The following is a 25,915-nucleotide window of genomic DNA, read 5'->3' as shown; positions in this document are numbered from 1 at the left end:
TCTCTAATGGTTTCTCTCTAATGGCATCCTCTCTAATGGTTTCTTCAGCATCTCTAATGGTTTCTCTCAGCATCCCTCTCTAATGGCCTCTCTAATGGTTTCTCTCAGCATCTCTCTCTAATGGTTTCTCTCAGCATCCCTCTCTAATGGTTTCTCTCAGCATCTCTCATCATCCCTCTCTAATGGTTTCTCTCAGCATCCTCTCTCTAATGGTTTCTCTCAGCATCCCTCTCTAATGGTTTCTCTCAGCATCCCTCTCTAATGGTTTCTCTCAGCCTCTCTAATGGTTTCTCTCAGCATCTCTCTCTAATGGTTTCTCTAATGGTTTCTCTCAGCATCCCTCTCTAATGGTTTCTCTCAGCTAATGGTTTCTCTCATCTCTCTAATGGTTTCTCTCAGCATCCCTCTAATGGTTTCTCTCAGCATCTCTCTCTAATGGTTTCTCTCAGCATCTCTCTCAGCATCCTCTCTAATGGTTTTTCTCTCAGTTTCTCTCAGCATCTCTCTAATGGTTTCTCTCAGCATCCCTCTCTAATGGTTTCTCTCAGCATCTCTCTCTAATGGTTTCTCTCAGCATCCCTCTCTAATGGTTTCTCTCAGCATCCCTCTCTAATGGTTTCTCTCAGCATCCCTCTCTAATGGTTTCTCTCAGCATCCCTCTCTAATGGTTTCTCTCAGCATCTCTCTAATGGTTTCTCTCAGCATCTCTCTAATGGTTTCTCTCAGCATCCCTCTCTAATGGTTTCTCTCAGCATCTCTCTCTAATGGTTTCTCTCAGCATCCCTCTCTAATGGTTTCTCTCAGCATCTCTCTCTACTGGTTTCTCTCAGCATCTCTCTAATGGTTTCTCTCAGCATCTCTCTAATGGTTTCTCTCAGCATCTCTCTCTAATGGTTTCTCTCAGCATCTCTCTCTAATGGTTTCTCTCAGCATCTCTCTCTAATGGTTTCTCTCAGCATCTCTCTCTAATGGTTTCTCTCAGCATCTCTCTCTAATGGTTTCTCTCAGCCTCTCTAATGGTTTCTCTCAGCCTATCTAATGGTTTCTCTCAGCCTCTCTAATGGTTTCTCTCAGCATCTCTCCCTCTCAATATATAGGTCAGGGCCCACAATGCTGGCCTGGTGTGGTGGTGTGGGGGGGGTCATAATTGGGTCGGTTGAGAAAAGCTAACTAGTGATCAGTTCAGATCGTCAGCGCTCAGCAATGTCATCTCCCACCCCACCCCATCCTATCCCAGAATGCTTTGGTCTATGTGGATCATCGTGGACAGGGTTCTCTGTGACAATAGGCTCGCGGGAAACACAACATCACAGCTAGAAGCACCGACAGGAAACAACATTAGTGGAATGTCACAGGGGTTCTCTAAACACCCCATCAGCCAATCAGAGCCCTCCGGAACCCCATTGTGAGGTCACCAGGAAGGCCTAAGGCAAAATAATAATATATATTTTTTTAATTTTATTTTTATTTTACATCTCTGTCACGTGATTGGGTTGATGTCATCACTGGCACACCTTCCAATTTCACCACCTTTGTTTACGAGCACTACCCATGGAAGGGGGAGGGGATGGTGGCATAAAAGACCAGCGAAACAAATTATTTTGGTCTTTGACCCTTTGAATGGAGAGAGGGATATAAGGAGGAGGGAGAGACTAACAGAGGGAAGTGGGTTTGGTGTCGACCCCTGACCCCGTTTGGAGAGAGAGAGGGAAGGAGAAAGGGAGGGGAATGTTTGTTTGGGCAGCCATTGTGGGTGGCACACAGTGCGTAACCATAGGGACGGCTGCTGTTATGAGGGTTACCACAGTAACACATGGAAGCCCTTACACTGGTAGCTGGGACACACACACACACACACACACACACACACACACACACACACACACACACACACACACACACACACACACACACACACACACACACACACACGGCAGGTGCTCATAATTCAAAAAGGGTGCACCCCCCCGGCTTTAAAAAAATTAATAATTCACAACATGCCTCTGAAGCAAAGGACTCGTTATTTCTACAACAACACACTCCTCATCACACATTGTAAGCGAGTTAGTTATAGTGCCTCCAAAACACCTAATTCATATCAGCTGATCATTGATGTAAATATGCTATTTAGCTAGCTTGACTTATTGTTATATATATTTTTTAACTTACTGTGATTTAAAATGGTCAATGGTTTTAAATATTAACTTGACAATATTCAGGAATGTTGTAACTCATGATACAGCGAGCTCCAGGGAGTATTGGGACTCATTATTTGTTGTTTTGGCTCCAGCACTTTAGATTTGAAGTGACACTTCAAGGTATTTTCATCCATATCGGGTGGAACCGTTTGGAAAAGACAGCCCTGTTTGTACATCGTCCCTCACCTTTTAAAGGGTCCAAAAGTATTGGGACAAAAGCACATGTGTATTAAAGTAAACTGAACAAAAATATAAAATGAAACATGGAACAATGTCAAATTTTGACTGTTACAGTTCATATTAGGAAATCAGTCAATTTAAAAGGGCTTATTATTATGATTAATTATTATATAATTATGTAATTATTATTATATTATGAATGATTATTTAATTAATTATTAATTATATTATTAATTCGATAATAATAATATAATAATAATATAATAATCGAATTAATAATATAATAATATAATAATAATTTAATAATAATTCATAATATAATAATAATAATAATAATAATAATAATAATAATAATAATAATAATAATAATAATAATAATAATAATAATATAATAATAATAATAAATAATAATAATAATAAATAATAATAATAATAATATATAATAATAATAATATAATAATAATATAATAATAATAATAATAATAATAATAATATAATATAATAATAATAATAATAATAATAATAATAATAATATAATAATAATAATAATAATATATAATAATAATAATAATAATATAATAATAATAATATTAATAATAATAATAATATAATATAATAATAATATATTAATAATAATAATAATAATATATATAATAATAATAATAATATAATAATAATATAATAATAATATAATAATAATAATAATAATAATATAATAATAATAATAATAATAATATAATATATAATAATAATAATATAATAATAATAATTATAATAATATAAATATAATAGTAATATAATAATATAATTAATAAAATAATAATAAAATTAATTTATTATTATTATAATTATTATATTATTATTATTATTATATTATTATTATTATATTATTATTATATTATTATTATTATTATTATTATTATTATTTATTATTATATTATTATTAATTATATTATTATTATTATTATTATTATTTATTATTATTATTTATTATTTATTATTAATTATTATATTATTATAATATTATTAATTATTACATTCTTATTTTACTATTAATTATTATTATTATTATATTATTATTATTATTATTACTATATTATTATTATTTGTTATTATTATTATTATTATTATTATATTATTAATTATTATATTATTATTACAGACAGAAATACTCCTCCTCCAAAACCAACTCACGTTTGAATTCAGTCATGGCCACTAGCATTACTTAATTCAACAAATCTAAAAACAAAATCAACGAGCGCAGTCGCCCTTTAATGTGTCTCATGCAAACGGAATGTATTGTATTTGTAATGTGAGTTGAATTACTGTTTTCACTTCCTGCTTTCACTTCAATGGCCGCCAGTCCACTTTGCCATCATAGAGTTGAATGGGGATGTCGTTCTAGTCATTTCTATGGTAGCACATACAGCCAAGAGCAGAGGAGGGGGGCTATTAGCACAGCCAGGAGCAGAGGAGGGGGGCTACTAGCACAGCCAGGAGCAGAGGAGGGGGCTATTAGCACAGCCAGGAGCAGAGGAGGGGGGCTATTAGCACAGCCAGGAGCAGAGGAGGGGGGCTATTAGCACAGCCAGGAGCAGAGGAGGGGGGCTATTAGCACAGCCAGGAGCAGAGGAGGGGGGCTATTTGAACGTTTATTATATTATTACAGTCTGACCATTAACAGTCATCCAAAATTCCATGATCGTCACACACAACCACAGTTAAACACACAACCACAGTTAAACACACAACCACAGTTAAACACACAACCACAGTTAAACACACAACCACAGTTAAACACATGTGCAGGAACACACACAGTCCAAGCACTAGTGTGACTTTTCCAACAGAAACTGACAGGCCAACAGACCAGCAGCATCTCTTTGAACAAGGGGAGAGAAAGACTGAGGAGAGAGAGAGAACGAGAGACTGAGGAGAGAGCGAGTGAACGAGAGACTGAGGAGAGAGCGAGTGAACGAGAGGGTGAGGAGAGAGAGAGTGAACTAGAGGGTGAGGAGAGAGAGAGTGAACGAGAGACTGAGGAGAGAGAGCGTGAACGAGAGACTGAGGAGAGAGAGCGAGTGAACGAGAGACTGAGGAGAGAGAGCGAGTGAACGAGAGACTGAGGAGAGAGAGAGAGCGAGTGAACGAGAGACTGAGGAGAGAGCGAGTGAGCAAGCGGCTGAGGAGAGAGAGAGCGAGTGAACGAGAGACTGAGGAGAGAGAGCGAGTGAACGAGAGACTGAGGAGAGAGAGCGAGTGAACGAGAGACTGAGGAGAGAGAGCGAGTGAACGAGAGACTGAGGAGAGAGAGCGAGTGAACGAGAGACTGAGGAGAGAGAGCGAGTGAACGAGAGACTGAGGAGAGAGAGCGAGTGAACGAGAGACTGAGGAGAGCGAGCTAGCGAGCGAGATGCTGAGGAGAAAGCGAGCGAGAGGCTGAGGAGAGAGTGAGCGAGCGAGAGGCTGAGGAGAGGAACATTTTTGATTTGATATCGAGAGAGATGCGAAGAAAGACTAGCCATGCATTTCTTAGGGAGGGTTTAGACTAGAGGATAACTGCTGTCTAGTCTGGTATTTCACTTCACTCTGAATTGGTTGCCATTTCAGCACCCTTGACTTCTCTGTCTGTCCCCTTACACACACACACACACACACACACACACACACACACACACACACACACACACACACACACACACACACACACACACACACACACACACACACACACACACACACACACACACACACACACACACACACACACACACACACACACACACACACAGTGGTAACCGGGGTAACCCCAGTGAGGGCGTATTATCCTCCAGACAAACAACTATAAAAAGGTCAGTGAAAGAGCTTTGGTACCATGTGCCCGGTCCCCCGCCGTGCTGCGCTGTGACCGGGGCAGAGAGGGGGGCGGGGTGGGTCTATGCCCGCTGCTAGTGACCCCCACACACAGCACTGGCACCACCAACCAATTTAACCAGTTCTCGTATCGTTGACGAGAAACATCTCATTCTGAGTGTGGAATGTCTTTGGCTTGTGATGCTCGACAGGGCATGTGGGTTATGTGTTGTGAAGCTAACCACAATAAGGATTTGGCACCATAGTGTTATTTTGCAGTTTGCCTTCAAAATAAAAGTATGTCATTGAGAGTAATGCAAACAAATACAAATAGTACATTTATGCCATACTTTTACTTTGAAAGCTAACCGCAAATTCCACTGTTGTGGCTAATCCTTATTGTGGCTAGCTTCACATAGATGGGGACCGACCACCATGAATCAAATAAGAACTGTCTTATAAATTAGGGTTATTTTAGATGATGACACCTAGTTATATAGTTAGCTAACTATAGCTACTGAAACAGATGTTAGCTAGCTAGCTATAGCTACTGAAAGAGATGTTAGCCAGCTAGCTAACTATAGCTACTGAAACAGATGTTAGCTAGCTAGCTATAGCTACTGAAAGAGATGTTAGCCAGCTAGCTAACTATAGCTACTGAAACAGATGTTAGTTAGCTAGGATTCCCAGCTAGCTAACTATAGCTACTGAAACAGATGTTAGCTAGCTAGCATTCCCAGCTAGCTAACTATAGCTACTGAAACAGATGATAGCTAGCTAGCATTCCCAGCTAGCTAACTATAGCTACTGAAACAGATGTTAGCTAGCTAACTATAGCTACTGAAACAGATGTTAGCTAGCTAGGATTCCCAACTAGCTAACTATAGCTACTGAAACAGATGTTAGCCAGCTAACTATAGCTACTGAAACAGATTGTCATTTTGCTATGTGTTTATGGGAAGAACATTGTTTGCATCTATGAGTTAGCCAGCAGTTTAAAATCATCAGCACTGTAGGAGAACGATACAACTTTACCAGCATCATAGCATCATAGCATCATAGCATCATAGCATCATAGCATCATAGCATCATAGAATCGTTGTGACATATGAAATAGGAGTGATGATGTAATCAATGTGTAATAACTACTTAAAATAATGAACCAACCCTGATTGGTCAACAAGCTTATTTGACTTGTATCTTTTTTTTGACACGCAAAGTTCCATCCTGGTTGAATGAAACGATGGAGAGAGAGAGAGACACAGAGAGAGACAGAGACAGAGAGAGAGACAGAGAGAGAGGGAGAGAGAGAGAGAGAGACAGAGAGAGAGACAGAGACAGAGAGAGAGACAGAGACAGAGACAGAGAGAGAGAGAGACAGAGAGAGAGACAGAGAGAGAGACAGAGAGAGAGACAGAGAGACAGAGAGAGAGACAGAGAGAGAGACAGAGAGAGAGACAGAGAGAGACAGAGAGACAGAGAGAGAGACAGAGAGAGAGACAGAGAGAGAGACAGAGACAGAGACAGAGAGTGACAGAGAGAGAGTGACAGAGACAGAGAGAGACAGAGAGAGAGAGAGAGACAGAGAGAGAGAGAGACAGAGAGACAGAGAGAGAGACAGAGAGTGACAGAGAGACAGAGAGAGAGAGAAAGACAGAGACAGAGACAGAGACAGAGACAGAGACAGAGACAGAGAGACAGAGACAGAGAGAGAGAGAGAGAGAGAGAGAGAGAGAGAGAGAGAGAGAGAGAGAGAGAGAGAGAGAGAGAGAGAGACAGAGACAGAGAGTGACAGTGACAGAGACAGAGAGTGACAGAGACAGAGAGAGACAGAGAGAGAGAGAGACAGAGAGACAGAGAGAGAGACAGAGAGACAGAGAGAGAGAGACACAGAGAGAGAGAGAGAGACACAGAGAGAGAGAGAGAGAGAGAGAGAGAGAGAGAGAGAGAGAGAGAGACACAGAGAGAGACAGAGACAGACAGAGAGAGACAGAGAGAAAGAGAGAGAGAGAGAGAGAGAAGAGAGAGAGAGACAGAGAGAGAGAGAGAGAGAGAGAGAGAGAGAGAGACAGAGAGAGAGAGAGAGAGAAAGAGAGAGGGAGAGAGAAAGAGAGCAACGTACCGCCCGGGCCTCTCTTCCAGGCCTTAAATTCTTATTTGAAATTAAATGTACAGATAAAGTTTGGTAACAGAATTTCGGTAGCTTTTTTATGCACATTTCCCCAAATTCAGTTTAAAACGGTTTGCAGAAAGAACGGGGTGTTGACATGACAACGTCTCTTTTGGTGAACGAATTACAGTAAATGATTGGATTGGACACCCGGTAAAGTAATGGATCTGTACGACACAGCATAATGATGCTCAGCACAGTAGAGCTCAGCACAGTAGAGCTCAGTACAGTAGAGCTCAGCACAGTAGAGCTCAGCACAGTAGAGCTCAGCACAGTAGAGCTCAGCATAGCGATGCTCAGCACAGTAGAGCTCAGTACAGTAGAGCTCAGCATAACGATGCTCAGCACAGTAGAGCTCAGTACAGTAGAGCCCAGTACAGTAGAGCTCAGCACAGTAGAGCTCAGCACAGTAGAGCTCAGCACAGTAGAGCTCAGCATAGCGATGCTCAGCACAGTAGAGCTCAGCATAGCGATGCTCAGTACAGTAGAGCTCAGCATAGCGATGCTCAGTACAGTAGAGCTCAGCATAGCGATGCTCAGAACAGTAGAGCTCAGCATAGCGATGCTCAGTACAGTAGAGCTCAGCATAGCGATGCTCAGTACAGTAGAGCTCAGCATAGCGATGCTCAGTACAGTAGAGCTCAGCATAACGATGCTCAGCACAGTAGAGCTCAGCATAGCGATGCTCAGTACAGTAGAGCTCAGCATAGCGATGCTCAGCACAGTAGAGCTCAGCATAGCAATGCTCAGCACAGTAGAGCTCAGCATAGCGATGCTCAGCACAGTAGAGCTCAGCATAGCGATGCTCAGCACAGTAGAGCTCAGCATAGCGATGCTCAGCACAGTAGAGCTCAGCATAGCGATGCTCAGCACAGTAGAGCTCAGCATAGCGATGCTCAGCACAGTAGAGCTCAGCATAGCTCGATGCTCAGCACAGTAGAGCTCAGCATAGCGATGCTCAGCACAGTAGAGCTCAGCATAGCGATGCTCAGTACAGTAGAGCTCAGCATAGCGATGCTCAGTACAGTAGAGCTCAGCATAGCGATGCTCAGCACAGTAGAGCTCAGCATAGCCATGCTCAGTACAGTAGAGCTCAGCATAGCGATGCTCAGTACAGTAGAGCTCAGCATAGCGATGCTCAGTACAGTAGAGCTCAGCATAACGATGCTCAGCACAGTAGAGCTCAGCATAGCGATGCTCAGTACAGTAGAGCTCAGCATAGCGATGCTCAGTACAGTAGAGCTCAGCATAGAGCTCAGCTCAGTACATAGAGCTCAGAGCTAGCGATGCTCAGCACAGTAGAGCTCAGCATAGCGATGCTCAGTACAGTAGAGCTCAGCATAGCGATGCTCAGTACAGTAGAGCTCAGTACAGTAGAGCTCAGCACAGTAGAGCCCAGCACAGTAGAGCCCAGCACAGTAGAGCCCAGTACAGTAGAGCCCAGTACAGCAGAGCCCAGTACAGCAGAGCCCAGTACAGTAGAACTCAGTACAGTAGAGCCCAGTACGGTAGAACTCAGTACAGTAGAGCCCAGTACAGTAGAGCCCAGTACAGTAGAGCCCAGTACAGTAGAGCTCAGTACAGCAGAGCCCAGTACAGTAGAGCCCAGTACAGCAGAGCCCAGTACAGCAGAGCCCAGTACAGCAGAGCCCAGTACAGTAGAGCTCAGCACGGTAGAGCCCAGTACGGTAGAGCCCAGTACAGCAGAGCCCAGTACAGCAGAGCCCAGTACAGCAGAGCCCAGTACGGTAGAGCCCAGTACGGTAGAGCTCAGCACGGTAGAGCCCAGTACAGTAGAGCTCAGTACAGTAGAGCTCAGTACAGTAGAGCCCAGTACAGTAGAGCTCAGCACAGTAGAGCTCAGCACAGTAGAGCCCAGTACTGTAACCTACCATCTCCCATTCCTCACTTCCCTCAACTCATCCCTGCCCACTCGACCCCATCCCCTCCTCCAGACCATCTCCCATTCCTCATCAACTCATCCCTGCCCACTCGACCCCATCCCCTCCTCCAGACCATCTCCCATTCCTCATCAACTCATCCCTGCCCACTCGACCCCATCCCCTCCTCCAGACCATCTCCCATTCCTCATCAACTCATCCCTGACCACTGGCTGCATCCCCTCTGACTTCAAAAAGACCAAGTCACTCCTCTCCTCAGGAAACCACAGACCAGTATCCCCTCCTCCAGACTCCAGCTCCTCTCCCCAGGAAACCACAGACCAGTATCCCCCTTCCACCCCCACTTGACCGTTCTGTCTCTGACCAACTCTCTCTCAGTATCTCTCTCAGAACAATCTTCTGGACTCTAACCAGTCACAATCTTCTGGACTCTAACCAATCACAATATTCTGGACTCTAACCAGTCACAATCTTCTGGACTCTAACCAGTCACAATCTTCTGGACTCTAACCAGTCACAATCTTCTGGACTCTAACCAGTCACAATCTTCTGGACTCTAACCAGTCACAATCTTCTGGACTCTAACCAGTCACAATCTTCTGGACTCCAATCAGGCTTCAAGACGGGACAACTCAACCGAGACTGCTCGTCTTTCTTCTTCTTCTTTGTGTCATGGAGGTTCTCCGCTCTGCCAAAGCTGACTCTCTCCTCTGTTCTCATCCTCCTAGAACCATCAGAACCTCCTCTCCACCCTCTCAGGGCTGGGCGTCTCAGGCTCTATCAGATCCTCCTCTCCACCCTCTCAGGGCTGGGCGTCTCAGACTCTATCAGATCCTCCTCTCCACCCTCTCAGGGCTGGGCGTCTCAGACTCTATCAGATCCTCCTCTCCACCCTCTCAGGGCTGGGCGTCTCAGGCTCTGCCTCCTCTCCACCCTCTCAGGGCTGGGCGTCTCAGGCTCTGCCTCCTCTCCACCCTCTCAGGGCTGGGCGTCTCAGGCTCTGCCTCCTCTCCACCCTCTCAGGGCTGGGCGTCTCAGGCTCTGCCTCCTCTCCACCCTCTCAGGGCTGGGCGTCTCAGGCTCTGCCTCCTCTCCACCCTCTCAGGGCTGGGCGTCTCAGGCTCTGCCTCCTCTCCACCCTCTCAGGGCTGGGCGTCTCAGGCTCTGCCTCCTCTCCACCCTCTCAGGGCTGGGCGTCTCAGGCTCTGCCTCCTCTCCACCCTCTCAGGGCTGGGCGTCTCAGGCTCTGCCTCCTCTCCACCCTCTCAGGGCTGGGCGTCTCAGGCTCTGCCTCCTCTCCACCCTCTCGGGGCTGGGCGTCTCAGGCTCTGCCTCCTCTCCACCCTCTCGGGGCTGGGCGTCTCAGGCTCTACCTCCTCTCCACCCTCTCAGGGCTGGGCGTCTCAGGCTCTGCCTCCTCTCCACCCTCTCAGGGCTGGGGCTGGGCCTCTCCAGGTTCTGCCTCCTCTCCACCCTCTCAGGGCTGGGCGTCTCAGGCTCTGCCTCCTCTCCACCCTCTCGGGGCTGGGCGTCTCAGGTTCTGCCTCCTCTCCACCCTCTCAGGGCTGGGCGTCTCAGGCTCTGCCTCCTCTCCACCCTCTCGGGGCTGGGCGTCTCAGGCTCTGCCTCCTCTCCACCCTCTCAGGGCTGGGCGTCTCAGGCTCTGCCTCCTCTCCACCCTCTCGGGGCTGGGCGTCTCAGGTTCTGCCTCCTCTCCACCCTCTCAGGGCTGGGCGTCTCAGGCTCTATCAGATCCTCCTCTCCACCCTCTCAGGGCTGGGTGTCTCAGGCTCTATCAGATCCTCCTCTCCACCCTCTCAGGGCTGGGCGTCTCAGACTCTTCACACTCCTGGATTGCATCCTACCTGGCAGGCCTCTCCTACCTGGCAGGCTTCTCCTACCTGGCAGGCTTCTCCTACCAGGTGATGTGGAGAGGATCTGTGTCTGCATCACGTACTCTCACTATTGGTGTCCCCCAGGGCTCGTTTCTAGGTCCTCTCCTCTTTATAGACCAAGTAATTCGGCTCCGTCATATCCTCACATGGTCTTTCCTGTCATTGCTATGTGGATGACACAGCTACTTTTCTCTCCCCCACCTTCTGACACCCAGGTAGAAACACGCTTCTCTGTCAGCCCACCACCTCAAGCTAAACAAGATGGAGCTGCTCTTCCTCCCGGGGAAGGTCTTCCCGCAACAAGACCTCTCCATCATGGTTGACAACTCCACGTTGTCCCCCTCCACAGAATGCAAAGAAACTTGGCGTGACTCTAGACCACACCATGTCGTTCTCTGCAAACGAAACAGTGACTCGTTCCTGCAGGTTCACACTCTACAATATCTGTAGCTCAGTTGGTAGAGCATGGCGCTTGTAACGCCAGGGTAGTGGGTTCGATCCCCGGGACCACCCATACGTAGAATGTATGCACACATGACTGTAAGTCGCTTTGGATAAAAGCGTCTGCTAAATGGCATATATTATTATTATTATAATATCCGTAGAGTACGACGTTACCTCGCACAGGAAGTGGCGCAGGTCCTAATGAAGACACTTGTCCTCTTCCATCTGGACTCCCCGCAAGTGCCTATCAAAACCCTGTAGGCCAAGTAAATTAGAGAGATGGCTAAATGTTTGTGTCAAAGAGCCTTTACTGCTAAATCTCACTTCCGGTTTTAGAGCACTATCTGCACCGTAGAGCCCCTAGTGGTGATCATCTCCATCGTATAGCCCCTAGTGGTGATCATCTCCTTCGTAGAGCCCCTAGTGGTGATCATCTCCACCGTAGAGCCCCTAGTGGTGATCATCTCCATCGTAGAGCCCCTACTGGTGATCATCTCCATCATAGAGCCCCTAGTGGTGATCATCTCCATCGTAGAGCCCCTAGTGGTGATCATCTCCACCGTAGAGCCCCTAGTGGTGATCATCTCCATCGTAGAGCCCCTAGTGGTGATCATCTCCATCATAGAGCCCCTAGTGGTGATCATCTCCATCGTAGAGCCCCTAGTGGTGATCATCTCCATCGTAGAGCCCCTAGTGGTGATCATCTCCACCGTAGAGCCCCTAGTGGTGATCATCTCCATCATAGAGCCCCTAGTGGTGATCATCTCCATCATAGAGCCCCTAGTGGTGATCATCTCCATCGTAGAGCCCCTAGTGGTGATCATCTCCATCGTAGAGCCCCTAGTGGTGATCATCTCCATAGTAGAGCCCCTAGTGGTGATCATCTCCATAGTAGAGCCCCTAGTGGTGATCATCTCCATCGTAGAGCCCCTAGTGGTGATCATCTCCACCGTAGAGCCCCTAGTGGTGATCATCTCCACCGTAGAGCCCCTAGTGGTGATCATCTCCATCGTAGAGCCCCTAGTGGTGATCATCTCCATAGTAGAGCCCCTAGTGGTGATCATCTCCATCGTAGAGCCCCTAGTGGTGATCATCTCCATAGTAGAGCCCCTAGTGGTGATCATCTCCATAGTAGAGCCCCTAGTGGTGATCATCTCCATAGTAGAGCCCCTAGTGGTGATCATCTCCATAGTAGAGCCCCTAGTGGTGATCATCTCCATCATAAAGCCGCTAGTGGTGATCATCTCCATCGTAGAGCCCCTAGTGGTGATCATCTCCATCGTAGAGCCCCTAGTGGTGATCATCTCCAGCAGGTTTTAGAGCATTAACTTATAGGGCCGGCGCCAGAATGGATCAGCTGGACAGGTTTGATTTTTAAAAAAGGTCAACGGTCAAATGGGGGGGGGGTGCATATATTTGTCGTTTCACTGCATGTACCAGCGGGTAACCTGGACCAGTAGGTGGGTAACCTGGACCAGTAGGTAACCTGGACCAGTGGGTAACCTGGACCAGTGGGTGGGTAACCTGGACCAGTAGGTGGGTAACCTGGACCAGTAGGTGGGTAACCTGGACCAGTGGGTGGGCAACCTGGACCAGTGGGTGGGTAACCTGGACCAGTGGGTGGGTAACCTGGACCAGTGGGTAACCTGGACCAGTAGGTGGGTAACCTGGACCAGTAGGTGGGTAACCTGGACCAGTAGGTGGGTAACCTGGACCAGTGGGTGGGTAACCTGGACTAGTGGGTGGGTAACCTGGACCAGTAGGTGGGTAACCTGGACCAGTAGGTGGGTAACCTGGACCAGTAGGTGGGTAACCTGGACCAGTAGGTGGGTAACCTGGACCAGTGGGTGGGTAACCTGGACCAGTGGGTAACCTGGACCAGTAGGTGGGTAACCTGGACCAGTAGGTAACCTGGACCAGTAGGTAACCTGGACCTGTAGGTAACCTGGACCAGTGGGTAACCTGGACCAGTGGGTAACCTGGACCAGTAGGTGGGTAACCTGGACCAGTGGGTGGGTAACCTGGACCAGTAGGTGGGTAACCTGGACCAGTGGGTAACCTGGACCAGTGGGTAACCTGGACCAGTGGGCGGGTAACCTGGACCAGTAGGTAACCTGGACCAGTGGGTAACCTGGACCAGTAGGTGGGTAACCTGGACCAGTAGGTGGGTAACCTGGACCAGTAGGTGGGTAACCTGGACCAGTAGGTGGGTAACCTGGACCAGTGGGTAACCTGGACCAGTAGGTGGGTAACCTGGACCAGTAGGTGGGTAACCTGGACCAGTGGGTGGGTAACCTGGACCAGTGGGTAACCTGGACCAGTAGGTGGGTAACCTGGACCAGTAGGTGGGTAACCTGGACCAGTAGGTGGGTAACCTGGACCAGTAGGTGGGTAACCTGGATCAGTGGGTGGGTAACCTGGACCAGTGGGTGGGTAACCTGGACCAGTTGGTGGGTAACCTGGACCAGTGGGTAACCTGGACCAGTAGGTGGGTAACCTGGACCAGTAGGTGGGTAACCTGGACCAGTGGGTGGGTAACCTGGACCAGTAGGTGGGTAACCTGGACCAGTGGGTGGGTAACCTGGACCAGTGGGTAACCTGGACCAGTGGGTGGGTAACCTGGACCAGTAGGTGGGTAACCTGGATCAGTAGGTGGGTAACCTGGACCAGTGGGTAACCTGGACCAGTAGGTGGGTAACCTGGACCAGTAGGTGGGTAACCTGGACCAGTAGGTGGGTAACCTGGACCAGTAGGTGGGTAACCTGGACCAGTGGGTGGGTAACCTGGACCAGTGGGTGGGTAACCTGGACCAGTGGGTGGGTAACCTGGACCAGTGGGTGGGTAACCTGGACCAGTGGGTGGGTAACCTGGACCAGTAGGTGGGTAACCTGGACCAGTAGGTGGGTAACCTGGACCAGTAGGTGGGTAACCTGGACCAGTAGGTGGGTAACCTGGACCAGTAGGTGGGTAACCTGGACCAGTAGGTGGGTAACCTGGACCAGTAGGTGGGTAACCTGGACCAGTAGGTGGGTAACCTGGACCAGTAGGTGGGTAACCTGGACCAGTAGGTGGGTAACCTGGACCAGTAGGTGGGTAACCTGGACCAGTAGGTGGGTAACCTGGACCAGTAGGTGGGTAACCTGGACCAGTAGGTGGGTAACCTGGACCAGTAGGTGGGTAACCTGGACCAGTAGGTGGGTAACCTGGACCAGTAGGTGGGTAACCTGGACCTTCTTCTTCTGCACATTTTCTTGGAACAGTTTAGTTTCAATAATGTTTAAATTCCTTAAAATCATTGTCACGTGATTAATCGTAAAAATCTGAATTAAAATGATTAAATCTAAAAGTCTAAATTAAACTATTTTGTGAGATCACCGACCTCCGACCTTGGACACATTGACACTGGACAGGCCTATAGGTCTATAACTCAGAGATAGACCTACTACTGTACAGGCCTATAGGTCTATAACTTCCATAGGACTCAGAGATAGACCTACTACTGTACAGGCCTATAGGTCTATAACTTCCATAGGACTCATCGATAGACCTACTACTGGACATTCCTATAGGTCTATAACTCAGAGATAGACCTACTACTGGACAGGCCTATAGGTTATAACTCAGAGATAGACCTACTACTGTACAGGCCTATAGGTTATAACTCAGAGATAGACCTACTACTGTACAGGCCTATAGATCTATAACTCAGAGATAGACCTACTACTGTACAGGCCTATAGATCTATAACTCAGAGATAGACCTACTACTGGACAGGCCTATAGATCTATAACTCAGAGATAGACCTACTACTGGACAGGCCTATAGGTCTATAACTCAGAGATAGACCTACTACTGGACAGGCCTATAGGTCTATAACTCAGAGATAGACCTACTACTGGACAGGCCTATAGGTCTATAACTCAGAGATAGACCTACTACTGGACAGGCCTATAGGTCTATAACTCAGAGATAGACCTACTACTGGACAGGCCTATAGGTCTATAACTCAGAGATAGACCTACTACTGTACAGGCCTATAGATCTATAACTCAGAGATAGACCTACTACTGGACAGGCCTATAGGTTGTACCAGTAGGTCTATAGACCAAAGTAGCAGTAGGTCTATAGACCAAAGTAGCAGTAGGTCTATAACTCAGAGATAGTCTATAGTCTATAACTCTTTGTTCCACCTGTCCGACCTCCCTTTCTATCGGTCTTGAGCTAATCGCTAATGAAGAGCAACAGGCAGGCGACAAGCATAGGGCTGCATAGCATACCCAGAGAAACACATTGGCCTTAATCTGGACCCATAGGGCTACATAGCATACCCAGAGAAACACATTGGCCTTAATCTGGACCCATAGGGCTGCATAGCATACCCAGAGAAACGCATGGGCCTTAATCTGGACCCATAGGGCTGCATAGCATACCCAGAGAAACACATTGGCCTTAATCTGGACCCATAGGGCTACATAGCATACCCAGAGAAACGCATTGGCCTTAATCTGGACCCATAGGGCTGCATAGCATACCCAGAGAAACACATTGGCCTTAATCTGGACCCATAGGGCTACATAGCATACCCAGAGAAACACATGGGCCTTAATCTGGACCCATAGGGCTGCATAGCATACCCAGAGAAACACATGGGCCTTAATCTGGACCCATAGGGCTACATAGCATACCCAGAGAAACGCATTGGCCTTAATCTGGACCCATAGGGCTGCATAGCATACCCAGAGAAACACATTGGCCTTAATCTGGACCCATAGGGCTACATAGCATACCCAGAGAAACACATGGGCCTTAATCTGGACCCATAGGGCTGCATAGCATACCCAGAGAAACACATGGGCCTTAATCTGGACCCATAGGGCTACATAGCATACCCAGAGAAACGCATTGGCCTTAATCTGGACCCATAGGGCTGCATAGCATACCCAGAGAAACACATGGGCCTTAATCTGGACCCATAGGGCTGCATAGCATACCCAGAGAAACACATGGGCCTTAATCTGGACCCATAGGGCTGCATAGCATACCCAGAGAAACACATGGGCCTTAATCTGGACCCATAGGGCTACATAGCATACCCAGAGAAACGCATGGGCCTTAATCTGGACCCATAGGGCTGCATAGCATACCCAGAGAAACACATTGGCCTTAATCTGGACCCATAGGGCTACATAGCATACCCAGAGAAACACATGGGCCTTAATCTGGACCCATAGGGCTGCATAGCATACCCAGAGAAACACATGGGCCTTAATCTGGACCCATAGGGCTGCATAGCATACCCAGAGAAACACATGGGCCTTAATCTGGACCCATAGGGCTGCATAGCATACCCAGAGAAACACATGGGCCTTAATCTGGACCCATAGGGCTGCATAGCATACCCAGAGAAACGCATGGGCCTTAATCTGGACCCATTTCAATGAGATGGAGCCCTCTCCCTTCACCACACCATACTCTGTTGGTCCAGACAGCATCAGATACATGGTCTACACATACTGAGACAGCATCAGATACATGGTCTACACATACTGAGACAGCATCAGATACATGGTCTACACATACTGAGACAGAGAGATGCTGTTTCACTGTCCAGACAGCATCAGATACATGGTCTACACATACTGAGACAGCATCAGATACATGGTCTACACATACTGAGACAGCATCAGATACATGGTCTACACATACTGAGACAGCATCAGATACATGGTCTACACATACTGAGACAGCATCAGATACATGGTCTACACATACTGAGACAGCATCAGATACATGGTCTATACATACTGAGACAGCATCAGATACATGGTCTACACATACTGAGACAGCATCAGATACATGGTCTACACATACTGAGACAGAGAGGTGCTGTTTCACTGTCCAGACAGCATCAGATACATGGTCTATACATACTGAGACAGCATCAGATACATGGTCTACACATACTGAGACAGCATCAGATACATGGTCTACACATACTGAGACAGCATCAGATACATGGTCTACACATACTGAGACAGCATCAGATACATGGTCTATACATACTGAGACAGCATCAGATACATGGTCTACACATACTGAGACAGCATCAGATACATGGTCTATACATACTGAGACAGCATCAGATACATGGTCTACACATACTGAGACAGCATCAGATACATGGTCTATACATACTGAGACAGCATCAGATACATGGTCTATACATACTGAGACAGCATCAGATACATGGTCTACACATACTGAGACAGCATCAGATACATGGTCTACACATACTGAGACAGAGAGATGCTGTTTCACTGTCCAGACAGCATCAGATACATGGTCTACACATACTGAGACAGAGAGGTGCTGTTTCACTGTCCAGACAGCATCAGATACATGGTCTACACATACTGAGACAGCATCAGATACATGGTCTACACATACTGAGACAGCATCAGATACATGGTCTATACATACTGAGACAGCATCAGATACATGGTCTACTCATACTGAGACAGCATCAGATACATGGTCTATACATACTGAGACTGCATCAGATACATGGTCTATACATACTGAGACAGCATCAGATACATGGTCTACACATACTGAGACAGCATCAGATACATGGTCTACTCATACTGAGACAGCATCAGATTCATGGTTTACACATACTGAGACAGCATCAGATACATGGTCTACTCATACTGAGACAGAGAGGTGCTGTTTCACTGTCCAGATAGCATCAGATACATGGTCTACACATACTGAGACAGAGAGATGCTGTTTCACTGTCCAGACAGCATCAGATACATGGTCTACACATACTGAGACAGCATCAGATACATGGTCTACACATACTGAGACAGCATCAGATACATGGTCTACACATACTGAGACAGAGAGGTGCTGTTTCACTGTCCAGACAGCATCAGATACATGGTCTACACATACTGAGACAGCATCAGATACATGGTCTACACATACTGAGACAGCATCAGATACATGGTCTACACATCTGCATTGTTTGCTGTTTGGGGTTTTAGGCTGGGTTTCTGTACAGCACTTTGAGATATCAGCTGATGTACGAAGGGCTATATAAATAAATTTGATTTGATTTGATTTGACATACTGAGACAGCATCAGATACATGGTCTATACATACTGAGACAGCATCAGATACATGGTCTACACATACTGAGACAGCATCAGATACATGTTTCACATACCAGACAGCATCAGATACATGGTCTATACATACTGAGACAGCATCAGATACATGGTACTGAGACAGCATCACATGTCTATACATACTGAGACAGCATCAGATACATGGTCTACACATACTGAGACAGAGACATGAGGTGCTGTTTCACTGTCCAGACAGCATCAGATACATGGTCTATACATACTGAGACAGAGAGATGCTGTTTCACTGTCCAGACAGCATCAGATACATGGTCTATACATACTGAGACAGCATCAGATACATGGTCTACACATACTGAGACAGCATCAGATACATGGTCTATACATACTGAGACAGCATCAGATACATGGTCTACACATACTGAGACAGCATCAGATACATGGTCTATACATACTGAGACAGAGAGGTGCTGTTTCACTGTCCAGACAGCATTAGATACATGGTCTACACATACTGAGACAGAGAGATGCTGTTTCACTGTCCAGACAGCATCAGATACATGGTCTACACATACTGAGACAGCATCAGATACATGGTCTACACATACTGAGACAGCATCAGATACATGGTCTATACATACTGAGACAGAGAGGTGCTGTTTCACTGTCCAGACAGCATTAGATACATGGTCTACACATACTGAGACAGAGAGATGCTGTTTCACTGTCCAGACAGCATCAGATACATGGTCTACACATACTGAGACAGCATCAGATACATGGTCTACACATACTGAGACAGCATCAGATACATGGTCTACACATACTGAGACAGCATCAGATACATGGTCTACACATACTGAGACAGCATCAGATACATGGTCTACACATACTGAGACAGCATCAGATACATGGTCTACACATACTGAGACAGCATCAGATACATGGTCTACTCATACTGAGACAGAGAGGAGCTGTTTCACTCTTATCAGAGATTGATGTGTTTTCTGTCGGGGCGCGTCTCAGTCTAATAAATGATCAATATTTTATTTGGACGGGCGCGCCAGGCCCCCTGAGGCCCGCCGATAATGTTGGCCCTGTTGACTCCATACAGAGGCTGGCCACTGACAACAATATTACAGTCAGATTCAATGATTTATACACACTAGATGACTGACAGGGAGTGCTGTATTGAGGCCACCGCGCCACCATCTTGGTTCTCCTCCTCCAATGTAAACATATTGAGGAAGTTATAGAAATGCAGTTATGAATGTCAACATTCGTTTATTCTATTATAGACACCTTAAATGCGTACTTTAAAACATTATATTATGGAGGTGAGTAAAACATTTTACAAAAACTTTACAAAACTTCCTTATTAAAGTATAATTTGTTTGGAAGTTCTAATGTGACTGTCCCCACAACAACAACAAACAAAGAAATACTTAAATACATTTAATTTTGTCCTTGAAACATTTCAATTAAATACTGTAGAATCCCATTAATTCCTATTCCTCCGACTGGATGGCCGCGTGATGGCTTTCAAAGCCTCTCATTGGCTAAAACATAGCATCAGCAATACAGGGTTTTTATACTTCATTGGTCAGATCACGAGAAGGGTGTAATTGCAGACCGCAATTAGGGATGTTTTCTGATATCGGTGTTTATTGATGGGATATTCACGCTCGCCATTGGTCTGTGGGCGTTTCTTTCGTGTATGATTGTAGGTAAGGCCTAAACCTTTTCCTAACCATAACCTCATTGTCCTGACCTGCTATGCTCAATCACCTAACCTGCTATGTAAACAAATCATCTGTGTCGAGAGACAATCAATCTAATAACACCGGAACTGACCGATGGTAGGTATCAATGGTTGTTCCCTGATATCACGAAACGCCCCGAATCGCGGTCTGCAATTACACCATATTGAGACCTGCGGTGACAATTATTTTACAAGAAAAATAACATTTAAAAATGAAGCTAATCAAGCAAACGCAGATCACCGCAACTAGAGCTGGAGGATAGAAATCCGGCTGCACATGGTCACTATTATTGAACCAAACTAACGCCAAAAAAGGCCAGCTGAGGATGACAGTTTGATTACTCACACTAGGTATACACTACAATCCCCTGAAGTGTCATCGTTTTATGACACGGTAGGCACCGCTAACCACATGACCGAGTGTGAGATGAGTATAGTTGCAATTCTAAACCCGTTGGCGACAAAAAAAAATAATGCAAATACCGTTTATTGTCCCTAAAAACTTACCGTTAAAAACGGAGCATGCACACGCAGATATATTCCTTGTCAAACCGAGGAGAATAGAGTTCGGTATAGCAGGAGAAGAAACGGATCCTTTGCCAGTGTACACAGAGCAGACCTCTCCCACGGACCTACCCGTAGAACTGGCACGAGCTTCTCCCGACACCGGTTGAGCGCGAGTGCGTAGGGAGAGTGGTGCGCATGCGTGGACACCCCCCCCCAACGCTGCTCGCTCAGGTGTGATGAGAGAGAGTGGAATAGATTATTGTTGATAGCCCTATATTGACTGTAGAATACAGTACAGAGGAAAAGCAATATCACTTGAATGAAAAGGATTGTCTACAATATGATGCAGCCTCTGTGTGCCATGACGTCATGCTGTGGGCAGGCTGTGTGTGAAGGGAGTGTGTTATTAAGGGAGTGTGTTAAGGGTAGATAACAGCTCAACCTGTCCCTCCCTTGGTCTTTGACTTCTCTCCCAGTAATTAGCTGCAGTGTATCAGTCACAATTGAAAGGGTCAATCTGCAATTGGTACAAGCGTTTGAATCAAATAGCCATTGATTGTTTTAAATAATAACTTATGAATGACTCGTGAACTTAGTTCAACTGCTGCACCACAGATCATCCCCTTTAAGTAATCTTGAAAACACTTAGCCGGGTAAAGTCAGTGTAGAGAATAGAGCTGTCAGTGTCCTAGATTAGTCCGGCAGTGAGTCAGTCCTCGCTGCCCGGTGGACAGAGCTGCTCTCCGGAGAGCTTTTTCATCAAGATGACCCTCGACGCGGACACACACCGACGCGGACACACAGCAGATCGTTAACACAGGTTTAGCAGTGAAGGCATTTTGTTCTCAATTGGCGAATCAACTCTCCAATTACTATATCTCTCTCCTAATACCCATGGTCATTTGAATGATTCTAAATGGCAGTTTTTATTCAATGGGAAATAGCTGGACAGTCCGAGACTGTGCCTGAAACCAGACCTTACCCACTGGGCAGACATCAATTCAACGTCTATTCCCCACGTTTCATTAAAATGACATAGAAACAACATTCTCCACCTTTCACCCAAAGTGTACACTTACACAATCCCAATAGTGGATTTAAAAGCATTGGATTAGTGTAAGCATTGGCTGGACGGAGTTTCCACCATTGTTAAATCCATGACGGGTGGTCCGCAAGTGTGCACTTTGGGAGAAGGGTGGAGAAACGGGATTGAAGCCTTAGCGTTGGGAACGAGCGAGGCTGAAAACAGCCCATTAGCTCTGCGGAGAGAATAGCCCCTAGTCACTTTGTTTAGGCATCTGGCAGATGCTAAGTAAACACACAGTACAATGAGACATTCTAGAACACTGCTTATGGAACCCTGAGAAGGAAAAATGATGTCATAGTGAGTGATGTCATAAATGCTGTCCTAAAAATAAATAAATATAGCTCATTAACATAAGTCATGTGATCAGCTCATTAACAATAACATAAATACAATATATATATATATTATTACGTTATGTTAATGAGCTGATCACATGACTGGAAAAACACTGACTGGGACTATAAAAATAAATAAACATTAACATTCAAACACCATTTTCTGACATGACAAAGACATGATAAAACAAATTGTTCAAACATTTTAATGGGCAAGATTCAAAAACACACCAAAAGCTCTGAGGAAAGCCAACAAGTAAATACATAAAAGCTTAACAAATCTAAGTAACACAGGCAAGAGCAGTGTGTGCAAGTCATTTTCTTTAAGATCGCCACAAATGATTCCCACGCACCTGCAACAAGCCCACGCAGATGTGCAAGTGCATTCCCTATTTTAAGATTTGAAAAAAAAAAAAAAAAAAAAAAAAAAATTAAACCCGCTCACTGCTCTGTAATAAGCTTCTGATTGGACGGGAGGGCGATTTGTAAAGCTTAAAGAGCAGTGTGTAGGTTTCTCCTTTTTGGTCTTGTTTTATTCAACTGTTATGACGCACCTGCAACGAAGATAACTCAGATGTGCGAGTGCTTTTTGAATTTCCTATTTTTAAAGAATCATAAAACACGTACATTATACACAAAGAATAATGTTGATCTCGATATTTGGCATTAAATTGCGTTTATAATTCAAAAACACACAATTATACACAATTGTTAATTTTTGGTAGATAGACAAGTGCAAAAGATGCGTTTGGAAATACACCGAACAAAAATACAAAAACACAAAATGGAAAAAGTGTTGGTCCCGAGTTTCATGAGCCGAACTAAAAGATCCCAGAAATGTTCCTTACGCACAAAAAGCTTATTTCTCCCAAATGTTGTACACAAATTTGTTTACATCCCTGTTAGTGAGCATTTCTCCTTTGCCAAGATAATCCATCCACCTGACAGGTGTGGCATAATCAAGAATCTGATTTAAAAACAGCATGATCAGTACATAGGTGCACCTTGTGCCAGGGACAATAAAAGGCCATTCTAAAAATGCTACAGATGTCTCAAGTTGAGGGAGAGTGCAATTGGCATGTTGATAGCAGGAATGTCCATCATAGTTGTTGCCAGATAATTGAATGTTCATTTCTCTACTATAAGCCACCTCCAATGTTGTTTTAGAGAATCTGGCAGTACGTCCAACCGGCCTCACAACCATAGACCACATGTAACCACGACAACCCAGGACCTCACATCTGGCTTCATCACCTGATTAGGGACTTAACATCGACTGATTTCCTTTATATGAATTGCAACTCGGTAAAAGATCCTTATAAAGTCCAAGAAGGTTCTAGAGTGTAAAAGGTTCTAACGGTCTCGAACATTCTACAGTCTCTGGCTTTGGTTCCATATCTCAGCACCGCACGTTAGTTTGGTCCTTTAGTTGTAGGCTGCGTCCCCACATGCTACGCACTTCCCTTTATAGAGCTCCAAAGGTAGTGAACGAACGTAGGGAACAGGGTGACATTTTGGACACAGCATTAGTCAATACAGGAGAACTGTACATACTGTATACATAATAATAATAACAGAAATGCTGTGATAGTAACAATGCTACTGCCAAACAGAACTCCTATACAGTCAGTGAATAGGAGAAACAGAGTGAACAACAGTCTATAGTCAAGTAGGAGAAACAGAGTGAACAACAGTCTATAGTCAAGTAGGAGAAACATAGTGAACAACAGTCTATAGTCAAGTAGGAGAAACATAGTGAACAACAGTCTATAGTCAAGTAGGAGAAACATAGTGAACAACAGTCTATAGTCAAGTAGGAGAAACAGAGTGAACAACAGTCTATAGTCAAGTAGGAGAAACATAGTGAACAACAGTCTATAGTCAAGTAGGAGAAACATAGTGAACAACAGTCTATAGTCAAGTAGGAGAAACAGAGTGAACAACAGTCTATAGTCAAGTAGGAGAAACATAGTGAACAACAGTCTATAGTCAAGTAGGAGAAACATAGTGAACAACAGTCTATAGTCAAGTAGGAGGAAACAGAGTGAACAACAGTCTATAGTCAAGTAGGAGGAAACAGAGTGAACAACAGTCTATAGTCAAGTAGGAGAAACAGAGTGAACAACAGTCTATAGTCAAGTAGGAGGAAACAGAGTGAACAACAGTCTATAGTCAAGTAGAAGGAAACAGTGAACAGTCTATAGTCAAGTAGGAGGAAACAGAGTGAACAACAGTCTATAGTCAAGTAGGAGTAACAGATTGAACAACAGTCTATAGTCAAGTAGGAGGAAACAGAGTGAACAACAGTCTATAGTCAAGTAGAAGGAAACAGTGAACAGTCTATAGTCAAGTAGGATAAAACAGAGTGAACAACAGTCTATAGTCAAGTAGCAGGAAACAGAGTGAACAACAGTCTATAGTCAAGTAGTAGTCAAGTAGGAGAAACAGAGTGAAAAAGGAGAAGGAGGAGGACCTATAGGGTAAGATAATAACCTATAGGTTCTATAGGGTAAGAGGAGAACCTATAGGGTAAGATATAGGGTAAGAGGAGAACCTATAGGTTCTATAGGGCAAGAGCAGAAGCTATAGGGTAAGAGGAGAACCTATAGGGTAAGAGGAGAATCTATAGGTTCTATAGGGCAAGAGCAGAAGCTATAGGGTAAGAGGAGAACCTATAGGGTAAGAGGAGAACCTATAGGATCTATAGGGTAAGAGGAGGACCTATAGGATCTATCGGGTAAGAGGAGAACCTATAGGACCTATAGGGTAAGAGAAGAACCTATAGGACCAATAGGGTAAGAGACGAACCTATAGGACATATAGGGTAAGAGGAGAACCTATAGGGTAAGAGGAGAACCTATAGGGTAAGAGGAGAACCTATAGGGTAAGAGGAGAACCTATAGGGTAAGAGGAGAACCTATAGGGTAAGAGGAGAACCTATAGGGTAAGAGGAGAACCTATAGGGTAAGAGAAGAACCTATAGGACATATAGGGTAAGAGGAGAACCTATAGGACATATAGGGTAAGAGGAGAACCTATAGGGTAAGAGGAGAACCTATAGGGTAAGAAAATAACCTATAGGGTAAGAGGAGAACCTATAGGACCTATCGGGTAAGAGGAGAACCTATAGGGTAAGAGGAGAACCTATAGGGTAAGAGGAGAACCTATAGGACATATAGGGTAAGAGGAGAACCTATAGGGTAAGAGGAGAACCTATAGGACATATAGGGTAAAAGGATAACCTATAGGGTAAGAGGAGAACCTATAGGGTAAGAGGAGAACCTATAGGCTCTAAAGGACAATACCCCCTGTCGACAATACCCCCTGTTTTGTCCCACAGATGTGGCAGTTGAGAGGCCCCAACTTGCATTAAGATACTGGAAGGTTTCATGGGCCCCCAGACATGGTGGATGGTTATTGAGGGTGATGAG

At 45.2% G+C, this 25,915-nt stretch overlaps 1 protein-coding gene and 1 long non-coding RNA gene across 4 annotated transcripts in view; both read right to left on the bottom strand.

Moving 5' to 3' along the window:
* LOC124008307 (FH2 domain-containing protein 1-like) overlaps positions 1 to 21,332 on the bottom strand; it is a 72,921-nt gene extending 51,589 nt beyond the window's left edge. For both annotated transcript variants that reach the window (XM_046319474.1, XM_046319473.1), the window contains exon 1: positions 21,063 to 21,332. The gene's annotated coding sequence lies outside the window, so the exon portion shown is untranslated. The remainder of the gene's footprint in view (positions 1 to 21,062) is intronic.
* A 1,564-nt stretch (positions 21,333 to 22,896) lies between these two features.
* Positions 22,897 to 25,898, bottom strand: LOC124008286. 2 transcript variants are annotated; one of them, XR_006834077.1, is made up of 2 exons: positions 25,747 to 25,898; positions 22,897 to 25,176 (listed from the first exon to the last, which is right to left on the bottom strand). It is a non-coding gene; the product is annotated as an uncharacterized LOC124008286 (long non-coding RNA). The 2 variants fall into 2 exon arrangements; XR_006834078.1 differs by lacking the exon at positions 25,747 to 25,898 and adding an exon at positions 25,560 to 25,574.
* Positions 25,899 to 25,915: the final 17 nt, after the last annotated feature.

This window comes from Oncorhynchus gorbuscha, linkage group LG21 (genome assembly GCF_021184085.1).
Source record: "Oncorhynchus gorbuscha isolate QuinsamMale2020 ecotype Even-year linkage group LG21, OgorEven_v1.0, whole genome shotgun sequence".
NCBI classification, from domain to species: domain Eukaryota; kingdom Metazoa; phylum Chordata; class Actinopteri; order Salmoniformes; family Salmonidae; genus Oncorhynchus; species Oncorhynchus gorbuscha.
This window is presented reverse-complemented; position numbering and strand designations above follow the sequence as displayed.